General features: G+C 41.4%; 1 protein-coding gene across 3 annotated transcripts in view; it reads right to left on the bottom strand.

Annotated features, from left to right (window-relative positions):
* The window catches only part of TSPAN18 (tetraspanin 18), a 121938-nt gene that overhangs the window by 44786 nt on the left and 58734 nt on the right, over positions 1-18418 (bottom strand). For all 3 annotated transcript variants that reach the window (XR_005630042.1, XM_039730948.1, XM_039730947.1), the window contains exon 2: positions 14906-15031. The gene's annotated coding sequence lies outside the window, so the exon portion shown is untranslated. The remainder of the gene's footprint in view (positions 1-14905; positions 15032-18418) is intronic.

Here is an 18418-nt window from a genome sequence, read left to right as displayed (position 1 = left end):
TTTGCCCTACCAGATCTACATCTCTGGCAAAGCCCCATGTCTGTGCAGCCCCTTTGCTGTCCCACTGCAATGGGGTCAGTGCTGGGGCTCTCCTCCCACTGACCAGCCTCAGCTCCCATTGCAGGGAAAAGGCATGTGACAGCCTGCAGCCCAGGCTGGCTTAAGGACCAAAAGCAACCACCAAAGTCATCTACATCCAGGAGCCACAAAGATATATTTATTTTCTTCCTCTCTCTAAAATAAAACAAACCCCAATTATAATCATTCTAACCATAACACTTCAGTTTGCAAACACTCTCAAAGCTGCAGTGGGCAATAAATCAGACATGTCACTTCCAGCAATTCATCTCTGGAGTTGGTTGCTACATGGCTGTAATATATAAAGAAGCTTTTTCCTGGTGATCCTCAGAGCCAAGATTCTTTTTGTTGGCTCTTCTTTAAACAAACACTCCTGTAAATTGCAGTTGAATCTAAATTTATCATTCAATCCTAATTATTTTCCTCTAATCAGTGGTTTGAGGGTGACTTTGGTTCTGTTAGGCTGATACATTGTCATACTCATTAAAAAAATTAATTCAGTTAAGCCAACTCCAAATGTATGCACATGATATCTCTGCTGCAAACTCATCATCGTCACAAAAGTTACACTGAAGGCAACCAAGACCAGGCAAATTTTCTCAAAAGAACAACAATAAAAATCAATAAGGGACAAAAGAAACTTCTGCAATGCCATGAAAGACCAGCAAAATGCACTGAGGCTCTGTCAAAACACAGCTGTAACATCCCATCCCTTCCACACACGCAGAAGGATACGCGAGAATTTTCAATAAAGCAACCGAACATGAAGGTTTATACATCTTTGATGTTCCACAGCTGGAGGGAAAGACAGCAGTTTACTAATCCTGTACCATTTCCCTTTCATTAGTTTAAGTTTTCAGTTTTGGATGGCGCTAAATTTAGAAGGAGGGGTTAACTGTTTAACCTTAGAAAAATAATTATGCTTCTTTTGGCAGTGCCTAAAAAAATTTCATATTTTTAGTTGCCCAAAGGATTTAAAGCTCAATGCAATGGTAAACTCTTTAGGAGAGTGTACCTGTGGATTCACTAAACAAAAAATCAGAGACTAGACTACAAGTTTTTATAGATTTGGGACATGCCTGCCTGTGCTGTGGGAAAAAAGCCTCCCAACACTTACTTGAAACAAAACTTGAAATAATGTTTGGGTTTTTTTATTTCTGTTTTATTTTGTTTTTGTTTTTGTTTTTTTTTTTTAATCCAGTGTTTCAATACTGCACATGTTCCATTTCATTTCTATTCCAGTTACTACTGTTACTTGGCTGGAAGAAGAGGTGGAGTGGCATACCTAAGTGTGGTTTAGAATTTTCAAACAATTTTTCAATCAGAATTTCTAGCAGTTCTGTAACTTCTTGTCCTCCTATATGTTGCGAGCTATGAGAGTTTTTTTCTCCCAGTAGAGGTGTTAAGTACTGATAATTTCTTACATTCTCAACAAAACTGGTGCTCACCCCAGCCTTGTCATTCACACACATCTGTGTACAGAGGTAAGAATTTCAATCTCCATTCTGGTCACTGTTTTTTCAAGTTCATTGATACTAATATGGTTCCCAAAAATGTTACTCCACTCTCCATTTCAGCAGGAACCAGAGTGAACATTCACTCCTCCCATTTCAATTTTTCAAATATTACACAGGCCTTTCACATATTTTCTCTACTAGTAAAAAGAGAAATCAGGGAAGAGAAAGGGGTGTGGTTTCCATTTTAATCATAGAAATTTATATGGTGTAAAGTGCTTAATCCAACAGGTTGTTGGGATACTAATACAAAAATTTGATTAGGAGATGGAATTTTATTGATACCCCTGGTTAGCATATACTTATTTTACCTAAAAAAATGTGGTAAAACACATAAGAAATTTATTTACAAAGACAGGAGGAAGAGAGCAATAAACAATTCATATAACAAAACCCCTGTACCAAAGTATAGCAATTTAATGTCTAACTTCACCTTCCGCAGAAAGGGTTTCTCATTTCCACTTACAATAGATACTAGCCTTCTGTGAATAGCTATTTACTGACAATCAGTGGCTTTATGTGCATATTTTCTTTGATATATATGTATGTGTGTATATATATATATATATATATATTTATACACACACACACAGCGAAGACAAAGTACATTCACCTTCAGCCCAGCTTTTCAACAGTTGCCTCACAAGGGATCTCAGTGAGAACGATCTCTCATCCCCTGACACCCTTCATACATGTGTAAATAGAAACAAAGTGTGGACTGCAACATCAGAAAAATGTGCTTGTGTTGTCAATCATTTGCACTTGTTTACAGAGATGCAAATACCTTCATAAATAAGATTTTCTAAAGACCTAGGAAAAACTGCTCCACATTTCCTGACCTTCCACTGTTAGTCTTGAAACCCTTCAGGTTTTCAGACTTCTAACAGTTTTGTTTCTAATATTCCTTTAAAGTTTGGTGCTATCCTCTTTCAGCATTGAAGACGAGCCAATCTTTCACGTGACTTTGCTCAGGTGTTCAACTGAAGCTCCCTGCCACACACACTTCATTACACTAATTTGTTTTCACATATTAAAGTTGAATATACATATTCGTAGATCAAGTAGTATTCCTGTCATGAAAATTGACTGTACTTTGGGCAAGAGGACCCTGATCCATTATTTGACATCTTTCATGCTCTTTCAGTCTAAAGGTTAATTACCACTACTGACACAGTTCCTAAGTGCTGTTTGAAATGGCACAATGCTCTACAGATCCATACAGCAAAACCCATGGCAATATGAAATAGCCCAAATTTAAACTAGCTGAGCTTAAAAATTATTTTTGACTCTCAGTCAAAAAAGTGAAGTTTATAGACATTTATACATGTGCTGTACAACAGGGCATCCTCCTAACAATAAGGTTTCATGTGCTCAGCAAAGGAGAGAGGAGAAGGTTTTTGCCCTACAGTCAGCATAGTCCCCTCTGAACACAAGAATATGGCATGACTTGGCCATTCACTGTCACTAAGCAGTGATGAGTATGAACTGCAAAGAGCATTTTCATGTTTAAGATGAAATAATTTATTTTTAAATATTCATCAGTCAGTGCCTTCTTCGTATTGTACTCACAGGGTCTCAAGTCACAGGCTGTGATTCCATGTTGCCAGGAAGGCTACTTGTCAGCAGTTGTAGTGTGAGCAACAGCAGGAGGCTCAGAACAAGCATGTGAAATAAAGTGCACACGCCAGAGACAGCACAGTGGCTGGTTTGCTAAGTGGCACCAAGCGCTTCACCCTGCGGGAGCCCTCAGATCTCTGCGCCGAGCAGCTGGGTTGCACTTTTCTCCTATCAATAATAATGATAAATAATAATAACAGGAGCAAAGTAAAAGGAAGCTCTGAGCTTACAGACTGCATCAGGTCGACTTTGTGCTCCTGCTTCCAAGTGCACAGGGAATACTTTGCCCACCTCTCCCCGCACGACCCCTGCTTTCGCAGGGGGGCTGAGATGCAGGACTGCCCTGTATCCAGGCAACAGGAAACCCTGAGGCTCTGCAAACCTCTGCAGTGCACAACAGGAGAAGCTGGGACAGGTACCTCCCCAGACTTCATGGAGTGTAGGATAGGAGCTTTTCCAGTTTTAAAGACAGAGAGTAAAACAAGCTGCCTAACTACTTTCTGTCAATGAAAGCATGTTCCAAGGTCTCCCTGGGGCTGCCTGCTTTCCCAGCACTGCTCACTGGGAAGGTATAAAATTTACTGTGACCTTCCCTTTTCTTTCTCAGTGCTCTGTACGTTCTTACCTAGGTATACCTCTTCCTACTGCATGGATTTTCCGGATTTACTAGCCACCTATAGGCAGCAGTCTCAATTCCTGGAGCCATGTTCTGACCCTACCAGTGTCGTGATTAATGGACATGCATCCACATTACCAGGCTTCAGAGATAGTTTGTGGGAGGAAAAGATCAGTTGAGAACAGATGATTCATCAATCCTTATATTCACAAGAAGTTCTTCATCAGCAAAGGGATAAACTTCTGGGCCGGAGAGATCTGTGGGAGTATGTACACAACTCCAGTGGCATTCAGATTTCATACACAGGGCCTTGGGCAGGTTTACTCATGATGCACTCTTCCACTGGGTCTCCAGCTTCAGCTGATGTTGACAGAGACTGAGGCAGTCTGATGAAGATTTCATATTTGAGGAAAAACCAAGGAACACCATGAGCTAAGAAAGTTATAGACAAATCTGGTCCCCAAGCAGCTTCAATTCTCAGATAATCTATAGGCTACTGATATTAAAACATGAACTGCAGAGGAAGAAGTTATTTGACAAAGAACTGGAAATATGCTCAGAGAGGTGCTGTAGTGTTCAGCTGCCTTTCAAACAATTCTTCAACCTGCCAGATGGATATTATGTAATTGCAAGATATACAGGGAAGAACAGTCGTGAAGAAAAAAAGGTATGGCAAATTGCTGCACAAAGATGCTCTGATCCAAACCAGGCTTAATTCAAAGAAACCTTGTGTCTAGGATGAAAAAGGGGTCACAATGGCCCTTTCCTGCCTTACTTGATGCTGTGTCAGCATTTGAGGTTTTTAGCCATAAACATAATTTGTGACACAACAACACTGTGAGCAAACACAACAGGTAGCCTAACCTTCCTCATCATCACAGTACTAATACACTATCCAGTCAGGATTTTTACTTTCAATCACCATGACTAGAAACATTAAACAAACACTACCCCCCGGGCTGTATGGAAAGATAAAATCAGGAGCACACTTCAGAGCTTGGGAATTCTCATGACTCCTGCTGCAATCTCAGCTCCTTGTCCATAGCTTTCCTTCTCTTTTACCAACTTTTACAGCCTCACTGCCTTGGCAAATAGCTTATTTTCCTTCTAGCACTGACAGCTGTTATTGCAGGAGACAGCACAGTATAAAGTTACTCATTAAGGGAGGTAAAGACTACCTCCCTTCAACTCCAGTTGAACTTTGGGGAAAAATAAGTACAGTCCTTTTTTTCTCCTTTGTGAGCAATGGCATGGAACATAAGAAACTAATGGTCTAAGTGCACCTCGTACAGATGTCCTGGAGAAGATAAACTCAGGCCGTGCAATTCCCATCCTTTGCAGTACAGGGTGTGGCTTTCCAGCCAGCTACACCAATTTTACAGCAATTTGCTTAAATAAGAAGGGTGAGGTGGGATCTGTGTACCAGGTAGGTGTCCTGGATTTCAATCTGAGTTCACCCACTGACAGAGAAAGGGCAAAGCTTTCTATCTTTTAAATCAGACAAGCTTTTCCCCCAAAGTCTTATGCACATAAAGACTATCTTGAACAACATAAATCTTTTTTACAGCTTTTCCCTTCCCAACATGTCCATTTTGCAGCACTGCCTCAGCAAAAGCAAGAAGAGTTGCTGCAAAGAATCTGGAGTTATGGTAAGTGGAAGGACAGAAGGATAAATAAAGGGGCAGGACAGTGATATGGCACCACTGTAAAGCTGAAGCACAGGGACCTTTCTGAGACAAGATGTGCACCAGATCAGAGGTGACAGCAAAGATCCAAGAGGATGACTTAATCTTTTGTTAGGAAACCACTGAGATCTTCAGAGCACACTTCAGCAAAGAACTGCCACCACTGTCTTCTTCAGGACCTACAACTTAAAATACACATTTAAATGCTTTGGAGAAAATAGGCCAGATGCTTTTACCCACTGCAAAGCCAACTCTTCTGCCTGGTTCTGTTTTGTACAAATCGATCCCTCATTCAGAACTTAAAAACAAAATGAGCAGCACTGAAAGACACATCAGAGGAGCTCTGATTGAGAAGCAGCCCAGAGTGATGCTGATTGATGACTCCCAGAATGCTTTTCCCTGAAGCAGTAATGAAGTACGTGCCTGGGACAGAAGCCCTGAGCACTGCATGGAAACATTTGAGCAGCTCGCCTGCACCCACAGACCTCCCTGCCTGAGGAGCACATTTAAAGCAGTTCTGCAAAGCACTACTGCCAGGGTCTCTCCTGAAGAAAACCAAACATTCCCTTCCCTTCCATCCTCCTCCCCTTTAAATCAAGCTCAAACCCCAAAGCTGGGGCACCTCTACTGTGTGTACAATGGTATCTATCCAACATTCCTCAGTAACAGAACCACTTGGAATGGGGAGGAGAGTGCTGCTCATCCTGGGCAGGCACAGTACGAGCGATACAGGGAAGATAAACAATGCTCTTTGGAGGTTTCAAACAGAGCCTGATGCTGGTGCTGAAGGCAGTTATTTTAATTCTCAGCTGCAAATCAATGGGACACAATAAAAGAGAATTAGCAAAGAAAACATTTAATGATAACAAGGAGCATTCATGCCTTATTCCTTGACTTGCAGCTGAAAGTACTCAGTAATTCAGAGGTGGATGAGAAAATAGGAACAGGAAAACCTAGAGCAATCTCCCTGCCACTAAGAGCAGCAAAAGCAACTCATCAGCAGAAGGGAGAGTAATGCCCTACTCATCATCTTCCTGCCAGACAAGCCCCAACCTCTCTCAGAAATGGGGCACAAAAAGAAATTTTACATTTTAAAAAAACCAACCAAACGAAAATTACTCTACATCAGTATACCCAGAAAGAACATAGCAAGATGATCAAAAGATTCTGTTGTTTGGATGACAAAAAGAAAAAAATAAAAAGACCAAACCAGATGGGAAGAATTGCTTCAGTTTGAACTGGTAAAGATTTCTTCTAAAACAAAAAAAAATATAAGGTATTCCTTCACATTAATTCTGCAAAGTTTTGTTGAATCGAAGATAAAATTTTATTTTTTTACATTTTCTAACTTAAAAACCACCAACTACCCCACACAAAACCGCACAAAAGCTCTTTTTATAAAATATTTGGATCTAATTTTAATAGGAAAATATAGGTTTCATTTTTTAATATTAAAAAATCAGCTTCAGTATTTCTAAACAAAAGATATATTGCATTTAAAAATCTGGAAGTAAATATTTTAATGTTTACAAATATATATATGTAGCCCTACTATTGATTGAATCTATTTACTTAATTTTAACTTGATTTTATGAAGATGTATGGTCTCTGTGAAGATTCTTGGATATAAAAGTTTGTGCAATTTTTGTCTTTCATAGAAATTGTCTACTACAGAGATGTGATTCACACACTTGATATGCACAACTGATTTTCTATTCACAGGAAAAAACCATCAGAGCACTAGAGTTTTTATCAATTGTCATTACTGATCAATAGAAAAAAAAAAACAGAGAAAAATACCAAGATCCCAAGAAGCTCAGGCGGCACTTTGGGATTTGCTTTATACACCTAACATTCAGGACTACTGAGCACCCCTGGGGATTTATATTGCTAGTCCTAAACATTTGGATTTACATTTAGCTAATTTGGACTTTTCCAAATGAGTTCTTTCCAACTACATCTTGAAAAATAAACAAAAAAAAAAACCCAAAAAAACCCCAAACAAACAAACAAAAAACCCCAACAAACCCAAACTAGAAAACACTTAATCACTGCTTTTTAGAAGTCGCCATCACTTATCTGCATTTCCTGAGATGACTTGTGGAATATACACAACTTTTTCCAAAGTGTGGTCACACTAAGTTTCCAGGAGAATCAGAGCTTTGCTGCACTGATTTTCAGGTATTTTAAACAACCATAAATTGTGCTCATGTGAGTAGTCTGTACTTACAGTCTTTACTTTGAACACTGTCTTTTGGCAGAAGGACCCAGAAGAGCAGAAAGCCAGCTCCTGGTTCCAATCAGTTCAGAGAGACTTTGGCCTTCAGTGCTGCTACCAGATAACATACAGAACTGGGAGATGGAAAGGGAAATGGAAAAGCAAAGGCAGTCCTGGCAAATAATTACACTTTCCAGTAACGTGATCCATACATGAATCCAACTCACAGGCCAATAATTGTGATAAACTTATAGCTCCATTCTGAGAGCTGAGCGCTTTAGCATGGAGGGGAAAAAAGAACAAACTCTTTCCTTCTTGTTAACTGAATCCTTATGGGAGAAATAAGTTAAGGTTGAGGATATTATTTTTAGCTTTCTTGGAATGTACTCTTGGATACACTTTGCAGCCAGAAATGTTATAAATGGTCCAGGTCAGTTTGAGGAGTCAGTGACAAATTCTGCCTTGCCAAACATGTTCTCTGTACTGCACTGGGTGTCCATCTTTCTCTCTCTAGCATCAGCACGGGCTACCCAGACAGCAGCAAAAATGCCCAAGCCTGATAGCCCTGCTGCTGAGCATGGGGAAACCAGAGGGTTGGATAGCCATGAACTCCAATATCCTTTTGTTAACAGTCACCGGGGAAAAGTGCCAGAAACAGTTCAAGGTGGCAATTACACAAGACCAGGTCACAGGAAAAGCTTCCTCCTATCCTCCTGGGCCCAGGGCTGGCTCCTGCCAAGCTGCAGGGAGGGACTAAGCCTGTTAAAGCTCCTAGATACTTTAAAATGTCAAGACAGTGCTAGAAGTTCATCTGAAAATTAGCACCTCATTAGTGATTGGACGTTTGAAAATAAATCTTTCACAGATGATTAAAAAAGGAATTTTATGTTGCTTAAACATAATTCTTTGAAATATATTTGTATTTGCACATGCTGCTGGGGGTGTTGGGCAACTCATAGACGTGCTCTACTCCATGTTTTTGGGACAGGAACAGCTGCACACATGTTCAGCTCAAGACCTCCACTGGAAGCTAAAATACAGGCAGAGCACTGCCTTTATAACCCCGTTCATCACATCCAGCCACAAAATGCCTGCATGTCCTCTCTACCTCAGCTCTCCTGACCCTTTCTTCTGAGGAGAACAGCCCTGAATGTCCAGCACAAGCATGTCCAAGGCTGCCCCTACTTTCTTATCTCCCAGGAGCTGTCAACAAATGTAATGTCTGCCAAGGATGCAACTCCCATCCATTAGAAGGTAACTGGAGCATGAGTCATCTTACAAAGGACAAACCAGACATTAGATTATCATTATCTTTACTGTACACAAGCCTGGCCAGCAGGTGACCTATGGGTAGGCTCCTCTCTCAAAAGAGCTCTCAAGATTTTGACTAAATAGATGCATCAATGCAAGCAAGAAAGAAACCTCAGCTTTAAAACAGGTCAGGGCAGTCGATAGTAATAATAACCTTTTTCATGCTCTGCAACTTTAACAATCAACTAGTTTTCAATTTATTTTCTTTTTAATGTAAGCTGAATAGAATTTTTTTGATATGCAGTTTTACAAGGGAGGAAAGGGAATTTATGGATTACTTCTTCAACTTTTTCTTCCTGTTCCTGTTTTGTCATAGAAAGGAGGAACAACGGGGAAAAATATGAAGATAAACCCTCCACAATTAAAACTTTTTCATCATCAGACTTCTCTGAAAAGGAAGGCAAAGACCCACAAAGCTAGTTTCTACACAAAATAAAATACATTTCCTACACAAAAAAATCTTATCTGCTGTTTTACCATCTTTATATAGGTGAGGAAGGAAGGCAGCGAGGAATCAAGTTGCTTCTCACTGTCAGTATGCAGTCTAGGCACAGAGCTAATAATTGAATGCAAAATTCCCCAAACCCACTTCACTGCTTAAGAGTGTAATACTATCCTTATTACTGATTTTAGTAGTTATCACCTTTCACTGATCCCAGCTCTTACTCATAAGCCCAAGAATAAAAGCTTCAAATACATGCACATATACCCCTCTTATGTATCTGTTTCCTGAGAAATCTCTACAGTGAGAGAATAGTTCTAGCAGCTTTTAAAGTAAGTCCCCAGCTTTACTCAATAATTTTCAAAATGCACAAATCAAAAGCGACTGTACTTTTGTAGGTCTCAAAATAAGCAATGCAAATCCTTCACTGCTATTCTCAGGGACACCCTATCTCAGTCACTGCACCCAGGACATGGCACAACAATGAAAGGCAGCTCTGCTTTTCTGTCCTGTCACATTGGGTAAACCTCATTTCCCTTGACAAAGCACTTTACCCATGATAGAGTTAGTCAAAAAAGCTTTAAATTACTCTGTAGCATTAGATGTAAGTGACAGGAACTGTTAGAGATATATTTCTAATGACAATTTCTTTCCTCCTCCATCATGATCATTTGCATGTTACACAAGCTCCCAACTTCACAGGGAAACAGACACAGCCCAAACCAATCCCCACATGCACCATGGTTAGCATCAGAAGGATTAGCTCCAAGTCTCTGGGGCAATACCTCCCCAAAGGTCAACCCACTGCTGGCAGAATCCGCTCTAGCTGATTTGAGTCCTCTAGAGCCATTAGAGACAGAAGTGGCAAACCCATGCTGCACTGTCAGCAGCCGCTTACAGCCTGATGAGCACCTCCTGCAGCAGAAGAGCTGAAACCTCTGTCTATCCCAGCTGAGATCACAAGCTCTGCTCCTCAGAGAAGGTGCTTGGGATGCATGGCTGACCTGGCACTCACCCTCGACGCTCCTCTCTCCTCGGTTAGCGTGCACATGGCAAACATGAACCACTGCAGCTCCTGGGACAGTTACAATGCGCTGCCACCAAAACACGTGGCCTGGGAGTTTGCAGGGAGCTTGCAGCAACGGCTGCCGGGCCAGGAGCATCCCATTTATCTGTGCAGAGCTAACTCAGACGTCCCACGCCAGCCATGTACGTGTCAGGAGCCATTTGCTGCTTCACTGGTAATTTGAGAACCAAGCACATGGGGCATCGCATCGTTCCACACCACTCACTGTGATAGCTCCTCTTGATACCACAGTGGACAGCATTTAGGAGGCACCAAATTGCCTTTCATGAAGAAAAAGCTATATGAGCTCATTCCCCTGCTGTACCAAGCTCAGAGTAAAGTAAAGCCCAGAAGGCTTCCCCAGTTTTATCTCTAATATAAATACAATTTATAATAGAGGAAAATTCTCTTGGAGACTAATTTTGTAGGTATTGGAGAGTAGCACAGCTTTTCCAAAGAATTTAATTCACAGTCAAAAGAAAAATTAAAGAAAATTAGAACTTTCTTAGTATGATATCCAATTCTTTCGGTCAATGCAGCCTCCATTTACAGGCTTTTATAAAAAACTCCGAACCTTTAAAAAGTCCTTACTCCATTCTCACTAAATTGCAGTTTCTTTAAAAGTTGTCAAACTGTTCAACATTTTAATAAGGAAAAAAGTGTATGTTGTCACTGCACACAGAGATAATCATCATAATAACATTGAACTATTAATATTCTGCCCAAAAATGTGTTTATAGAAAATACTTTTCCTTTTTCCACTTCTGTAATCACACCTCAGCAAAACACAGATTGAGTATTGTGAAATAATTGTGGTAAATGAACCTCAAAATGTGTTGCTTCTTCTTTTTAAGAAGGAATTGGGTTTTTTCTACTTTAATTTTTAACAAGTTTGCAACATTATCAGTTGTTGAACAGATTTTTATGGGGACAATCAGCAGAGCATCACAAGGAACCAGAAGTGATGGCAACCATAGAAAGAGTAACTAAAAAGTGCATCCCAATTCAAGAGGCTATAAGAGGAGACAAAAGGAAGAGTGCCTATGTCTTATGTTCACATGCACACACATGCCCTCATTCCTCTCCAAGAGTTGTCTTTTCCCAGCTTCCTAACCTGTACTTTTCCCACTCCTTTCTGGAGTCAGGGGATTTGGCCTTTTTTGCGCTCATGTTGCTCCAGCTGTTCCTTTGTAGAAGTTGCTAAGAGGATGTGTTTGAAGTTCAGACTTTTTCGAAAAAGCAGGCACTTTCTTTTCATCAACAAGTGACAGTTGCACCAGGAAAAAAATCCCAAACTTCAGGAGTCCTTTTGCTGAGCTGGTGCATGTTTAGACTGACCCCTGCTACCCGCAGAATTTCACCCCTGAAACACTGCTGCTCACAGCCTGGCTTCCTGCTGCCTCGAGCGTTTCATCTGCCTGCTGGGATGGTCGGGTCCCCAGCAGTGAGCTTGGTCATCCAACAGAGAGGAAGCTGCCAGCCCAAACTGGTGCGTGCCACTCACCCAGCACCTCAGCTGCAAACATGTATGAACATGAAGGGAGATTGTGAATGAAAAGGGACACAGAGGGGTGCTCTCTCCCTCTGTCCCATGGCCTGAGCATCCTCTTAAGCAAGAAAAAAAGGCGAGAAAACAAACATCATTATTACTCATTATTACTGAGTTCGCGATGCAGGAAAATGCAACATCCTCTTCTCCTTTCATAGTAGCTGCCTCATTTGCCATTTTGCTGCTTTCCTCATCACCTGAGATAACAAAGTCTTTTGCACAGCCCAGGATGCAATACCATGTGTACCATAGGTGACCACTTTCCTTTTGCCTAGAGCTCGCATCAAAACAGGACAACTTTCAGCAAAGGAGGAAGAAAAAGTAACTGTAAGAAATCAATTTTTAGAAAGAATGTAACATTGTGCCATTTTCCTTATATGGCCACTGGTATCCCATGTCGAGGCACAAACAATAGCCAGCTTGGCAGGGGGTGAAATAAGAAAACGACTTGGGGGAAAAAAATTATATATATATATATAAAAATATTCCCTGCTGGCCCTCACCCTCCATTTCCTCTTGAATTTCTTTGTGACTGCACTGAAAGGGGTCAATAGCTCCCAGCTTGAGAAATGCAGCTTTTGAAAGGACTATCACCATCATCTGTATTTAAAGCATGCCTTTTACTTCATGGCCCCCCAGCTAATGCAAAGCTTTTAAAAAGCGAGCAGCAAGATAAACTTTCAGGGTAAAGAAAAAGCGAAGGGGAGAGGAGGAACAGTGCCTATCTGCCTTGGGCTTACTGACACTTTCACTGGAATAAAGCTTGACTGGCAAAGCAGGGACAGGGAACATAAGCTGCAGATGATCCAGAGTGCTACGGATCATTACCCCTGGCTTTAGTCTCCACCTCCCCATCCTTTAAAGTACATTACAAAACCACATGAAGCAGCCAAGCACCAAACTGGAAAAGAGTTTCAAGTAATTAAAAACAATGGGAAAATTAGCGCAGGATTCATTGAGCATATCAAAGCTTTGCAATCTTCAGTGTTTAAGAATTTTGTACCTGACAAACACAGGCAACTTAGTCAGATTTTAATAAGCTTAATTAACTTATCTTGATAATGAAAGATTGGACCAGTAGCTAAGTGGCTAAGATTATATTTAGGCTTTCTGTTTGAAGAAATACTCCAGGAAAGCTATGGTGTTAGAGCCAGGATTTATTGAGAGGGAGGAGGAACAGGACTGTAACCTCCTCCTTTAGTGCCAGAGGACAGAGCCCATGTGGAAGGCTGGCACATCCCCAGTTTTTCAGGACCCCCAGGATCCATTTCACATTGAAATCTCATTCAAACATCCAATGGCAATTATATTACAGTTGCTTTTTCTATTAGGATGTTATTTTTAATTCACTTTGCAAGTGGATGAATCCACATAAGGAATTTGTACAGCTCAGCTGTTGCTGTACTCTCCACGTGTGACCCGGTCATCTGCATTCTGGCATTCATCTGCTTTAGAAACTAACTGTTCTCCCTAATAAAACTTTTCCAAATTTGAGAGAAAAAACCACAGGTGAAATACCTCAGCAAGATGCTCTACTTTGTATTAACTAAATAGATCCAGCTATGGCTTTCCAGCTCAAACTTATTTGACTTTATCTGATTATTCAACTGGAGCCTTTCAGTAAACATTAGAAGCCCACACCATTCGTCTAAGACAAGCTGAAATTCACAGATGGAAAGGTGCAGTGGTACCTCCAGCAGCACCACACACAGCAAAAAGGAATTTCATCCCACCAAACTGTCTGGGAGAAAAGCCAGAGAGATCAGAGAATGCTCCAGAAGCACAGAAGTAAATTGCCTCTTCGAGTCTCTAGCACTGGCAGCATATGACTTTGCATTTCACTTTAGCTCCCAATCATACTGTCTTTCTCACAGGCATTCAAATACATTAGTCCGTACCTTATCAGATCTTGAATTAGACTGCAGAAAAGCTCCTAAGTCTGAGAAATGTAGTTTGGAGACGTTTATGGGGCTGTAATGAGTACTGACAGATAAGCCACACTCATGCAAACACACTTGCAACTGATGTCTGGTTTAACACAATACAGCCCTAAGCCTTCATAATACAGTCTAGGAAACAGAATCCTCCCATCACCTACTAGTAATTGCATCTGCAGCGGTCAGGGGTTGAAAGAGAAGTAAGCAGATTAATTCTATTAGTCTGTGCAATAGTATCCCAAGGGGACACGGGAAAATCCCATCATTTAAATCAGGGCTGGTAGACGCTGCTGGGAACGATGTTACATACTAGTAGGGGATTAAGAGTTTGGACTAAAGGGCCTCATTTTTTCTAGATCTGGTTTCCATGAGTCATAGCAATTAGAACTGCAAGGCTTTTGTGTTTGTTTTTTCCCCCTTACGGATGACCTGATACATCTTTCTGAGTTGAAAACAACATTATTAAATTAATTTCTTAGTAAACCCTTTCACCACAACATACATTCCTTTATTCATTTTTCTTAAAAAGTTTTCTGCTTAAATTAAGGTATTTTCAATACAAAATTATTTTAGAACACAAAAGTCTAAATATTATTTTATTAATACCTCATATGTAACATTTTTCTTTTTTCAGCATATTCCTTCCACACTTTTAACCTATATTTATCTCAACCATATGGGCAGTCTTGATCCTCTGAAAGTACATTTTTGCTGAGAAATGTTCCCCATGCTGTAAATACACTGTAAGGTTTCATCCCTGCAGACGGAAGGCAGTGGTTTACAAAGCCCTTCTTGAGCCAAATGAATGGAAAAAGTAATTTGCTCAATCCAGTGCAAGTGAGCCTGAGCATCAGAAGCACTGTCTGCCTTACCTGTGTGCTGCTTTGATGGACTTTCAGGGAAATACTTGTTCTCCTCAAGAAGTCAGGCTGTACTGAATATGCATCTGTCAGGATCCTTGCTTCAGGTCTCTAACACTGTGATCAAGGCTGGTCAACCTGTCAGAAACAGCAAGGAAAATACATAAGATACATACTGGACCTGAGGAGAAGACTGCCACCTTGTTTTACTTCCTCCTGCTTAGGTAAAGACCGACTCTTTCTTGTACACCTGAAGGAAATGAGGGAAAGTGTCTCCCAGTGACTCCAAAGACCCTGTCAAGGTCAGGACTACAGGCAAAATCTTCATCCTTACTTTCCAGTTCATTAGGCTGACCAGAAAAGGGCTTTCACTGGAAAGCAATAGGACAGGACTATTTCTAGCAGACTAAGGAGGAAGCAACACAGTTGCTCTGCATCTTCCCCTCTTGCTCCTCGGCACAGCAGAGGAGAGTCATGCCCAGGAAGAGATGCTGTGAGTCCCCAAAAGGCAAGTTCCAGAACAGAGGATGGCATGGTGTGTGATAAAACATAGGTAGTTAGGTGTTTAACACACACACCCCCCTCTTTGTAGGCAACAAACATGCACACATCTGTTCACCTACTGGATAGATGATAAAGTACTACTTATTCTGAATGGAGGAAGCCAGAAATGATTGAGGATCAAAAAGAAGGTGATGGAGTTAAGAGGCAGGTAAGGGTGGGAGGAAGACACCAACAGGTGCTCAAGGTAAGCAAAAGAAGGTAAATCAGAGCCTGCAGAACGGCACAAAAGACCAGTGTGGGAGGAGAAGGAATCATGCCAGATTGTGCCTGTTTTCTACTTGCAGAAATCAGCCAGACACGGAGCACAGAGGTGGGGCCAACACTTTAACTAAGCAACTGTTCCATAACAGCTCCTCTCTGGAGAACAGCAGCGAGTCTGGATCTCATTTTCTCTGACAGCTCCAGTTCAGATATGAAGATGGCGCCATGTAAATCCATTTCATGTTATTAATTCTCTCCTCTCTAGTCTACCTTGTTAATATGCTTTCTTTTGAAGCCCAAATCCTCTGCCCTGCCCAGCTGCTCCAGATCTCAGAGCTAATACCAACTGTCCATGTGAAACATCAAGTAGCATCTCTGACCCCTCTGCATCACACAGTGCTTAGCACCTCCTTCAGGATCAAGACGAAAAGCTGGGGGAGAGGGTCTTGTCACAGCAACTCCTCACTGAGACAGGGCTCAGTGTCAAGGCAGCAGGACATGTCAAGCTCCCGGTCTCTGTCACGCTGTCGGAAGATGACAGCCATACTGAGCTGAACAGCCATTTGTCAATCCAGGGATTACAAAGCCACCTACAAGCCAGCTGGAAAGTGCTAATGTCACGCCAGACCACATGAAAGGAAATTCCTCCCACGCCAGGGTATCAGCCCTCTGTCAGCAGCTCCCTGCTCCCCAGGGCAGAGGTGTTGTTTCACACTTGCCCAGGATGAGACAGTGGCTTTAGTGGGAACACAGGGGCATTGGTGAGGAGTGCTCTGCACCCTGGACATTCATCTTACATGCAATAGAGCAGCAGCATGGTCTAGTGAGCAGTGCAAGGGCTCACCAAATGGTACTTGGATGTTTCATCTGTACCAAATGGTACAGATGTTCTCCGTGCCTGTGTCTCCAGTAGACTCTTTCAGCTGTGGTTCATCCTCCCATGGGTGTTTGTTTACAAGACTCTTCTCTGCTCTGTACAACCTGACATTTCAAATACACACATACCAGCCACATCCTGGTTTCTCTGAAGAGGAAGGGCAAATATTTGAGAGGTGCAAGTGCTTGTGTGTAGAAAATGAACATCCATACACTTCTGCACAGGACAAAGTGCCTGCTGCCTAACAAAAACATATCCTATTGCACACAGTCCTAGTCCTTTCAGACATAAGGTATTGAATATTAATTCCCAGCCTTTGAAGACAGTGAAGTTAAAAGTTTGTTCGTTTGTAAAGTGATCTGAAACCACAACATGGAAAGTGGCACAGACAGGCATACTAAGAGTCATCAAAATTTTGATTCAATGGCATCTTTAGTAGCAATTTTCCCTTTCCATTATGGAAGAACAGTCCTGTCCTTGTAGGGAAGCCCCATTCATGCCCAGTTACTATTCCAGCTGATGAACCACTGTGATCAGAAGCAGAGGGCTCTAATACATTTAGGGTCACTAATAATGTATTTTGTCTTCTGTGTGTGCTTGCTCAGATAAGAGATTTCAATCATCTCTATTCAAGGAACATTAAGAAACATAAGATATATCAGGTCATATAAATCCTCCTCTCCAGTGGAGGATCATGCATCTCTCCTCCCCTCTGCTTTGTTTGGATGTAATCCAATTGAAAGTGTCTTGGGCAGCAGTAATATTCTCCTTTCTCTCAGCAGACTCCAAAAAAGTCTGATAGAGAGCTGTCTTAAATACTTGTTGCATGCATAAAGAGTCTATCTGGCTTGTTTTTTTAAAAAATATGATTCCTTAGTATCTCACCAGAGCAAAAGCAGTAGCATGTGAGAAATGTGAATTAAGGAAATAAAGAGCAGGCTTCTTCTCCAAGGTTGGTGCAGAGGGACAGAGATGGACAGCAGCACTAGAGGATCCAACACTCCCCTAGCCTGCAGGTGAATTTTCAATAGAGGAGTAGGTCCAGTGGACTATGGATCATCTGGGCTTAATACATTTTTAATAAGAAAACAAAAATAAACAAAAGCTTTACGTGGAATTTCTCCCGGTTGTTGCCCAGTCTCACATTCCCTCTAATCAGCGCTGGTTGCTATCAGAGACAAGACCCTGGATTAGCCATGACCTGACCCAGACCAGCAGCTCACGGGTGCTGCTCCCACAGCACTGCACTGAGCCCCACACCCTTGAGGCTTTAGACTCAGTGGCTCCTGAGTTTGATTTAAGGGGCACAACTGACTCTACTGGAATTTAGTTTCTAAAAAAAGTTTTCTTTTAAATCCAACCCTCGTCACAGCTTTCTCCCCACCTCAATGTCTCTATGCTTTGGGGCCCCAGTGGTGGTATATTTTGCAAATGACAATTTTTTTCTTCCTTGTATGCTTGTGGTACAACCACACACATGGTTGTATAAAGCCACTTAATCAAGCATAAACAACGAGTGTTTGCACTACATACTGACACAGACATCAGGAGGAACACAAAGCAGTCCCATTTAACATTTTATGCATCAGAAATAACACCAAAACAGATGTAAAGCAAGCCAATTCCTCATTACTTAACACAACACATATCTTTGAGCATTAAATACAAGTGAAAGGGAGCTGTGGAGTTGGCATTAGCTTGACAGATGTTGAGATGAGCTGCACCAGAACTGAGTATCTCAGCCTGAAACAGTGCATGTTAAAAAGGCGTCTGCTTATTGTTTGATATGTGTATTTATTTACATAGACAGCTTGCTGACATGCTGAAAGGTTGGGGAGGGTGGTGTAGGCTGGCATTCTAAACTCTCAGCAGGCATTCAGCAA

The sequence above is a fragment of the Passer montanus genome, unplaced genomic scaffold (assembly GCF_014805655.1).
Source record: "Passer montanus isolate IOZ18808 unplaced genomic scaffold, ASM1480565v1 scaffold75, whole genome shotgun sequence".
Taxonomy (NCBI): domain Eukaryota; kingdom Metazoa; phylum Chordata; class Aves; order Passeriformes; family Passeridae; genus Passer; species Passer montanus.
This window is presented reverse-complemented; position numbering and strand designations above follow the sequence as displayed.